Raw genomic sequence first — 8,330 nt, 5'->3', positions numbered from 1 at the left:
CTGGTGTTGTCAGCACCACACTCAGCCAGTGAGCCAACCGGCCATCCCTATATGGGATCCGAACCCGTGGCCTTGGTGTTATCAGCACCGCACTCTACTGAGTGAGCCACGGGCCGGCCCTTACCGGTCATCTTTTAAAAAATAAAAAATAAAAAGGGGACTAAGGCTATCTACCCAACCCCCATCCCTGAAGGAGTGGATGCGGCAATTATGACTGACAGAATTCTATTTTTTTTTTTTTTTCAAAAGATGACCGGTAAGGGGATCTTAACCCTTGACTTGGTGTTGTCAGCACCACGCTCAGCTAGTGAGCGAACCGGCCATCCCTATGTGGGATCCGAACCCGGGGCCTTGGTGTTATTAGCACCGCACTCTACCGAGTGAGCCACGGACCAGCCCGTGACTGACAGAATTCTAAATGAGAGACCCCGCAAGGGCGGACCCTCTCCAGTGGAAGCTCTGTTGCATAGGGGTGCAGAACCTATATAGCTGCAAATCACTACTAAAGATAAGCTTTTGAAGCCAGGATATGGCAAGAATGGAAATATTCTCTTACCGGCCCCAACCTGTTTGCAACAGGGACAGACAGTACAATGGGAATGGACTTGGAGAATAAAAGCCCCCCATATACGCTGAGTTGGCTTAGTAAGGCCTTGGGGAAAAGGATTAGAGGAAGGCTTGCAAGTTTCACCTTGGGTGATAAGTACCTGGCTTCCTCAAGTAAAGGTGACATGGCCTGGAACAGATAACTGCTCTATTCCAAGGGGCACATTTGTATTACCATTATGGCCAATTATGAGTTCCCTAGACTGTTACATGTAGAACCCACAGATCCAACAGTGTTAGCAGATGAAGTATGGTATCATAAGCCAGGTAAGATACCTACTCCTGCAACCATCCTTTCTCAGGATGGCAAACTGGCAGGTATCTTACCAGACAGGCGAGAACTCCCCTATTGGTACCAATAACTCTTCTGTCTTTTCTCCTGTAGTGTTCTGGGTGCAGGCACTGCACCAGAGTCACATGATCAACGTGTCAGCCTGCTGAATATGCATTGAACTTCCATCAGTATGACTGCAGGATTTGCATGGAGGATCACACCAATGGTGACTACTAACTGGACATATGTGGCTAACAGTTAAAAGGACAGAACTGCAAGCCTTAAGGCATATTGAATGGACAATAAGTTATGTAAATGTAAGGGTCACTTATCCTCACTAACGGAACATTGCAGAAGATTCTCGACACGTAGATTGTACAGCAAGGGACCCTGAAGGGGTGGATTGTTGGGAAAATGGAACAATTTGGTCAGGCTCCCTTCGCCTCAGAGCCAGTTCAGGGTTGTTTGGTAAACATTGTGTGTGTGGGTGGAGTAGGTGCACCTGCAAGGCGGTGCCACTTTGGCTGGTGTTTTTCCAGACCTGCAGCTACCAAGGATGTATGGCCGATAACTTAGCTTAGAGACCTGGTGACTGAGCCTGGCGTGTGAAGGGTTTGTGACCCAGTCTGTGAATGGGCTTGAGGGGTCTGGGAGCTCCAGACCCAGCCCTAGCTCAACCATCGGCCCAGTCGGGCAGGATTACCGGCAGGTAAAAGAGCTGCGACAACTACTGTGGTCGCCTAGCTGTACAATTGGCATCGCAAACAGGATTAAGAGCTAGACAATTGGTGCTGTGAGGATTCCAGGCCTTAGCCATAGCCTTGCAGTAGCCAGACACCTGGTACCAGGACATGCTCTTTGTAACCATGTTCCTACTGCTAACTGGCAGACTCTGAGCCAATTGTTTAAACCTCTGGGCTTCAGCTCCCTCAACAGAATGAATGGGTGAAGCCTGGTGACTTTTTAATGATTATTATTGTTTTTCTCACATTTTAAAAAATTGTGACAAAAATACATCTAACATAAAATTTACCATCTTAATCATTTTTACACGTAGAGTTCAGTGACAGAGCAGTTTTAAGTTTGCAGCAGTATTGAGTGGAAGGTACAGACATTTGCCATATACCCCTCCCCCACTATCAACATTTCCCCACCAGAGTGGTACATTGTTACAATTGATGAACCTGCACTGATGCAGCATCACCCAAAGTCTATAGCTTACATTAGGGTTCCCTCTTGGTGTTGTACATTTCATGGAAGCCAGATGATTTTACGTTCCTCAGTGGTTTCCTGATCATTACCTCCCAAGGCTAGAAACATACCTTTAAGCAAATGCTGAAAGTGGTGGGAACAATTTACCCCATTATGAGAAGACGGTGAATTCACTCTGGAGTTTCTTGCAGCACTAATGTTTTGCCCCTTGTCCCTCTTACTATGTTTTAGATGAGGGGACAATATGAAGGGACTTTAAAAGCAGTGTATTTGGGCTGGCCAGTTAGCTCAGTTGGTTAGAGTGCAACCTTTTAACACCAAGGTCAGAGATTCAGATCCCCATAGTGGCCAGCGGCCAAAAAAAAAGGGTGTTCTTTAAGGTATTGTCTCTGATTACAAATGATTAGGATTTGAAGTTTTGTTCGTTTGTTGTTGTTTTTTTTTTTAAAGATGACCGGTAAGGGGATCTTAACCCTTGACTTGGTGTTGTCAGCACCACGCTCTCCTAGGTGAGCCACTGGCCGGCCCTAGGATTTGAACTTCTGATGCATGTGAATGTGCACCGGCATTCCTTCCCAACGTCCCATCTGGAGGGTGGAGTTTTGAGGCTGGCTTCCTGCTTCATGTTGCTCAGCACGCACAGGATGCCCAGGATGGAGCAGGAAGTGGCTTCTGCCCGTAAGAAAACACATTGCGGGCCTGCCTGTGGCTCACTCGGGAGAGTGTGGTGCTGATAACACCAAGGCCATGGGTTCGGATTCCATATAGGGATGGCCGGTTGGCTCACTGGTGGGTGTGGTGCTGACAACACCAAGTCAAGGGTTAAGATCCCCTTACCGGTCATCTTTAAAAAAAAAAAAAAAGAAGATACATTGCTTTAGGGAAGAGTTCACAGTCCTCGAACAAAATCCTAAGAGACCACTTTGTCTCCTGTTCTGTAATTGTGTGATTCTTAGCTGCTCAAATTCACAGTGAGGCAGGTCTTCTGGTGCCTATAACAGCATCAGAGAAAACACTTAAAAATACCCAGAGTCTCACTCTGAACTTACCTTCAGTTGGCTGGTGGCAGGCCCTGTCTTTTCTCAGGGCACAGACACAAAGGGGTTCCAGCTTGATTTACCCCAACTGCTGGATATGCCTTTGTTACTAGAAACGTTTCAAAGCAGGGGTATTGTAAATATTTTTTCCCCTATTTTTTATATATTATGATGTTTTGACATGTTAAAAAACCTTTCTCTGGGCCGGCCCATGGCTCACTTGGGAGAGCGTGGTGCTGACAACACCAAGTCAAGGGTTAAGATCCCCTTACCAGTTATCTTAAAAAAAAAAAAAAAACACATCGTTTTGTCCAGGTGTTTTAAACATGTCACTGTCCCCCTGAACTAGCCAATTCTTAAAAATAACAAAGGGCTGAGCTCGAAGCATGTCTTTGATATGCAAACTAACCAATCCAGAGCCTGACGTCCTCTATCTGGCCAGTGCCCCAGGCCTTAATCACCCCAGGGCCAGCTGGCAGGCAGCTAGACACCACCCCTATAGCCCCCAAACCACCAAAATTATTCAAACTAGTTAATTCTAAACTGGCCACCCTGACCTACTTCCCGTGCGAAGCATGTCTTTGATATGCAAACTAACCAATCCAGAGCCTGAAGTCCTCTATCTGGCCAGTACACCCCCAGGCCTTAATCACCCCAGGGCCAGCTGGCAGGCAGCTAGACACCACCTCTATAGCCCCAAAACCACCAAAATTATTCAAACTAGTTAATTCTAAACTGGCCACCCTGACCTACTTCCCGTGGCTTTTCCCAGGAAACACCAGTAAAGGCAGTGGCATAAACCTTTCCCTTTCCTCCTGATCACTTGGTGTCTTTCCCTGTGGCCCTGCATGGCTGGCCATGCCTCCAGTCTCTAGGAATGAAAAACTTTGTTTTTTCTTAAGACTCTCCTCAGTCTTCTCTTGTGGTCAAACCTGAATATCACATAAAAAAATACAAAATAGCAGGTATCTCAGCCCCTCCATATTTAGACAAAGCATAGCAAGACCAGTATATAGCAGGCTAGTATAGACACAAATATACCAAATTATTTTTTGGCAGGTGATGGAAAAAGAGTGGTCCCCTGTCGCTTGGCTGAGTGTTTAGGAGACAGCCCTTTGTCAGGCAGAGCTTACCAGCCTGCCTGTGATATTCTTGGCTATAGCCAAGATACGTGAGGTGAGTCTCTGGTTCTTCCTACTTTTATTCCTGAGGAATTTGCTTTCCCATCCTTTCTTAAGAGAGTTTTGCATCTTTTCCTGGGGAATTTCTATGGCTTTAATGTGCTTTGTAGATTGTATGCACATTAACCATGGTACCTTGGTTGTAGACTATGGTTTCAAGAGAGAATAGATTTCCCACTCCGTATTGGAGGTCAAAACAGGTACAAATGGACTCTGTGGGTTTTGCCCCTGATGAGCTCAAGATCCCTACTAACCAGCCGCAGATGCTGGGCTATTGGCACTATGTTGAGTTCCCTAGAAGTGGGGTGGGATTGCAGGAGGGGCTTGGTGTTCAGTTGTCCTCTCAACACTCCTTCTCCCCTGGCCAGTCTGCCTTAAGCAGGTTTCCTAACCTGTAGCCTTGTCTGCATGGAACACTGGTGGGTATTGACCATCACTTTAAAGATCAAACAGTATCAATATTTATTGCTAATAGAAAATGTGTCTGGGTTTCTATGGAATTGATGAGGTGATGGAATTATCACCCAATCTCCTACATAACGCTGCAGGCAGAGCACCTGTCACTGGTTCAAACTCTTCTTTTAGAAGTAGAGGGGAAACCACCTCATGGGAGAAGAGTGATTTGGACCAGATCTCCACAGACTTGAACTTAATGCCATCCCTTCCCTTTGCACCATGGTAAGACTTAGGACTGACAAGGGTCCTTCCTATCATGGCCTCCCGTTGTTTGTTCTTCATAGTTGGGGCAAGAGTTGGAAAGATAGGGGACCAAGATTGGGTTAAATAATGGTGACACGGACAGGAGTGCGACCTAACCTCCCCTTGAAACAGAGTAAGACTAGGCCTGTGAACCAAACTGACTCCATTTTCTCTGTAGAGGACACTTTATGACTTTTCTACTCCTCAGTTATGAGACCCGCAGGGCAAATGACTACTCCATAGGCTGCCCTGACAAAATAGACTGAGATGAGAGTAAACAGTTATTTACTGACTAGCAAAACCCCTCCCCAAGGCTTGTTTACCGTAATTGTAAAAGTTACAGATTAACCTTAAGACCCCTTTAGGAATTCCCACCTGTGCACAAAGCCTCAAGGTGACTGCTACAGTGACCCTCCTGGGGTGACAACGATGAACACCACTGCCATCTTGGGCCTACTGAGCATGCACCGATGACACAACCAGGAAGAACAGAACAAACCACCTCCAGTGATACTGGCCTGTACCCCCTCACTCCTTTCCCTATAAAAAACCCTGAACAGCTCCCCTTGGGGGGGCTAGCTTTACTGTTGCTACCCCCCTGATGCATAAGTCTATCTCCTCTTTTAATAAAGTGTTGCTTGCTTTATACTGCTTGGTACATTGTTCATTTCTATGGCTTTGTAATCCAAGAGCCTAATTTAGTCACTGGTGAAAACTGGAAAGCTTTGGGCACCAGAGAAGACTCTAGCTGCAAGAGGCAAGTGACCACTGGGACTATTTTGCTCCCATGTCTCTGCTGCTGGTAAGTCTCTCCTGGAATCCCCAGCCTAAATTCTGACAAGGCTTTATTCTCTTTTACTTTCCTTTTGTTCACTTTCTTCCTCTTTAAAGTGACTGATTGCCGGACAACTACTGCTTAAACTCCTCTCAACCTGTGAGAAGCATGTTACCTCTGGCTGGCAGCAGCTTGCCCTGATGGGTAACTAGCAGAGGTGGGAAGGCCAATCCTACACCGTGAAGATTTTGCTTGAGCTGTGTCTTGCTATGACAAGGGCTACTGTAAGGCTAATGTCTCGAATCCTGTTCACAGCACCAGTTTTGTCTAGCTCTTAATCCTGTTCGTGATGCCAATTGTAAAGCTAGGCGACCACGCTAGTTGTCATGGCTCTTTTCCCTGCCAGTAATCCTGCACCGACTGGGCCAATGGTTGAGCTAGGGCTGGGTCTGGAGCTCCCAGACCCCTCAAGCCCATTCACAGACTGGGTCACAAACCCTTCACATGCCAGGCTGGGTCCACAGACCCCTTCACGCAGGTCTCTAAGCTAGCTAACCAGCCACATGGTCCTTGGAAGCTGCAGGTCTGGAAAAATATGGCCGTGCAGGGCTGGCGCCCAAGGCAGTAAAACACCAGTCAAAGCAGCGCCGCCTTGCAGGCACACCTACTTCACCCAAACAATGTTTACGGAATCACCCTGAACCTGCTCCCAAGGTGAGGGGAGCCTGACCAAATTGTTCCATTTTCCCAACAAGCAGGTTCCCCCTGACAGGTGATTGGGGTGGGGATTCAGTCTCACGCATTGCAGTGACTAGAAGTCTGGAAGCCACTAAAATTCTCTTTACTTTTCTCTGATTTTCTGAGCCCTGTTCTGCTGTTCTGTATAGATGCACCCTGGAGGGCTCCTGGCTATGCTTTGTTTCTCTGATTTAAATCTAGTTGGTACTTTTCTGCTTTGTACTAACAACAGTGGGGATAACGGCTTTTATCAATTACTGTGTCAGAGGGATAGTTTGCCCCCCCCCCCCCCCACTAGGACAAACTAGACTCCACTGCTCCTCTTTTCTCTTTGCTTGGTTAGACATTTAGTTGAGCACCAGTAATCTGAATACACCTTCTAATCCTTGCACCAACTTTGGACTTTCAAGTCATTTGTTTAGTGCAAGAGGGCAAGCCGAGCCTGGTCTGTCTGTAGTGCATTCCCCTCCCCCAATGTATGAGACAGTAACTTCCTCTCTTCTAGGAAGGGCCAGATCAGGTTACCAGAATTATCTGAGTCTGAGGCCTAAAAGTCTCAGGAGATTTCTAATGTCCGCCTCTCCCAGTTGTGCTTCACAGGTTACTTTTAAGTGAAAATAAAAAAGTCTAATACCAAAGGGCTGGCCAGTTAGCTCACAGAGTGGTGATGATAACACCAAAGTCAAGAGTTTGATTCCCTGTACTGGCCAGTCGCAGAAGGAAAAAAAAGGTCTAACACCAATGTTAATTCAGCCAGTGTGTTTTTATTATGCACCTGTAAATCTGTGGGGATGATGCTGAGGGATCGGAGGAAGATGAAGGGAGGATGCTTCTCAGATGTGGGGTCTCAGTTTCCATGGCAAGGTGGAGACATAGCTCAACTGCTTGCCTGGCCCCTGTGAGGGGAAGGGGAGGCAAAGGGAGGGACAGAGTGGGTCAGCTCTTCTGGGATGAGGCCAAAAATATTGATGCCAAAAGGGAGACAAAGATAAATTGGGTCCAGTCCCCCACTCTCCATTGGGGTGGGGGGTGTTTGGTTCAAAGATTGGTGTACCTCTTCTCAGAGCAGGTAACCCCTACCTGCTTCTTCTGCATGGGGTGAACCTGGGATTTGAACTATATCATGTGGAGTGTACTAACATTTATAAAGCAAATGTATTTCACAGGGCCTAGCTCCCAAAGCCCTGTAGTTTCAGGTATAACCTAACTTTTTAAAATTACACATAGAAATGTTAAGCTTGCAAAAGACAGGAAACTTTCCCCAGGCAAAAGTCTCTGTTATAGATAAAGAATTATAACACAGCAAAATTGCTGGCTCCAAGGGCAGATATCCTTGGTGCAACTAAATCTAATGACTGTTGCCATGACAATGATCTTACTGTTCTTTTTGTAACCACCTATGTTCCTTTTCTGTAATTTTCTGGCCTAGAGAATAAATAATGAGAAGACCCCACCCAGTTCACTGATAATTTTCCAAGGAATGTCTCTCTCTTGAGGGTTTGTGGAAATTAACCCCTTCAGGGCTTCTCACTGCTCAGAAGAAATATGCTTACAATAATCCTTTTTGTGTCTGTGTCACCCTGGGAGAGAGGTGACATATCACCCAGGAGGGTCTCCAAATCCAGAGGCAATGTGACCTTGCAATTATTGAAACAACTTGGTCTGCTTTGGATCAGTGATGGGGATCCCTGACAATATTTGGTGGGGTCTCGGGGTCTCAAGAGATGCACAGCCTCTTTGTGGGGTCCAGTTCCATTAACTTCCCTTTGTCACTTTCTTATGATCTAATTTTACTTGTAAAATACACT

Source organism: Galeopterus variegatus, unplaced genomic scaffold (assembly GCF_000696425.1).
Source record: "Galeopterus variegatus unplaced genomic scaffold, G_variegatus-3.0.2 Scaffold1997, whole genome shotgun sequence".
NCBI lineage: Eukaryota > Metazoa > Chordata > Mammalia > Dermoptera > Cynocephalidae > Galeopterus > Galeopterus variegatus.
Note: the sequence above shows the minus strand (reverse complement) of the source record.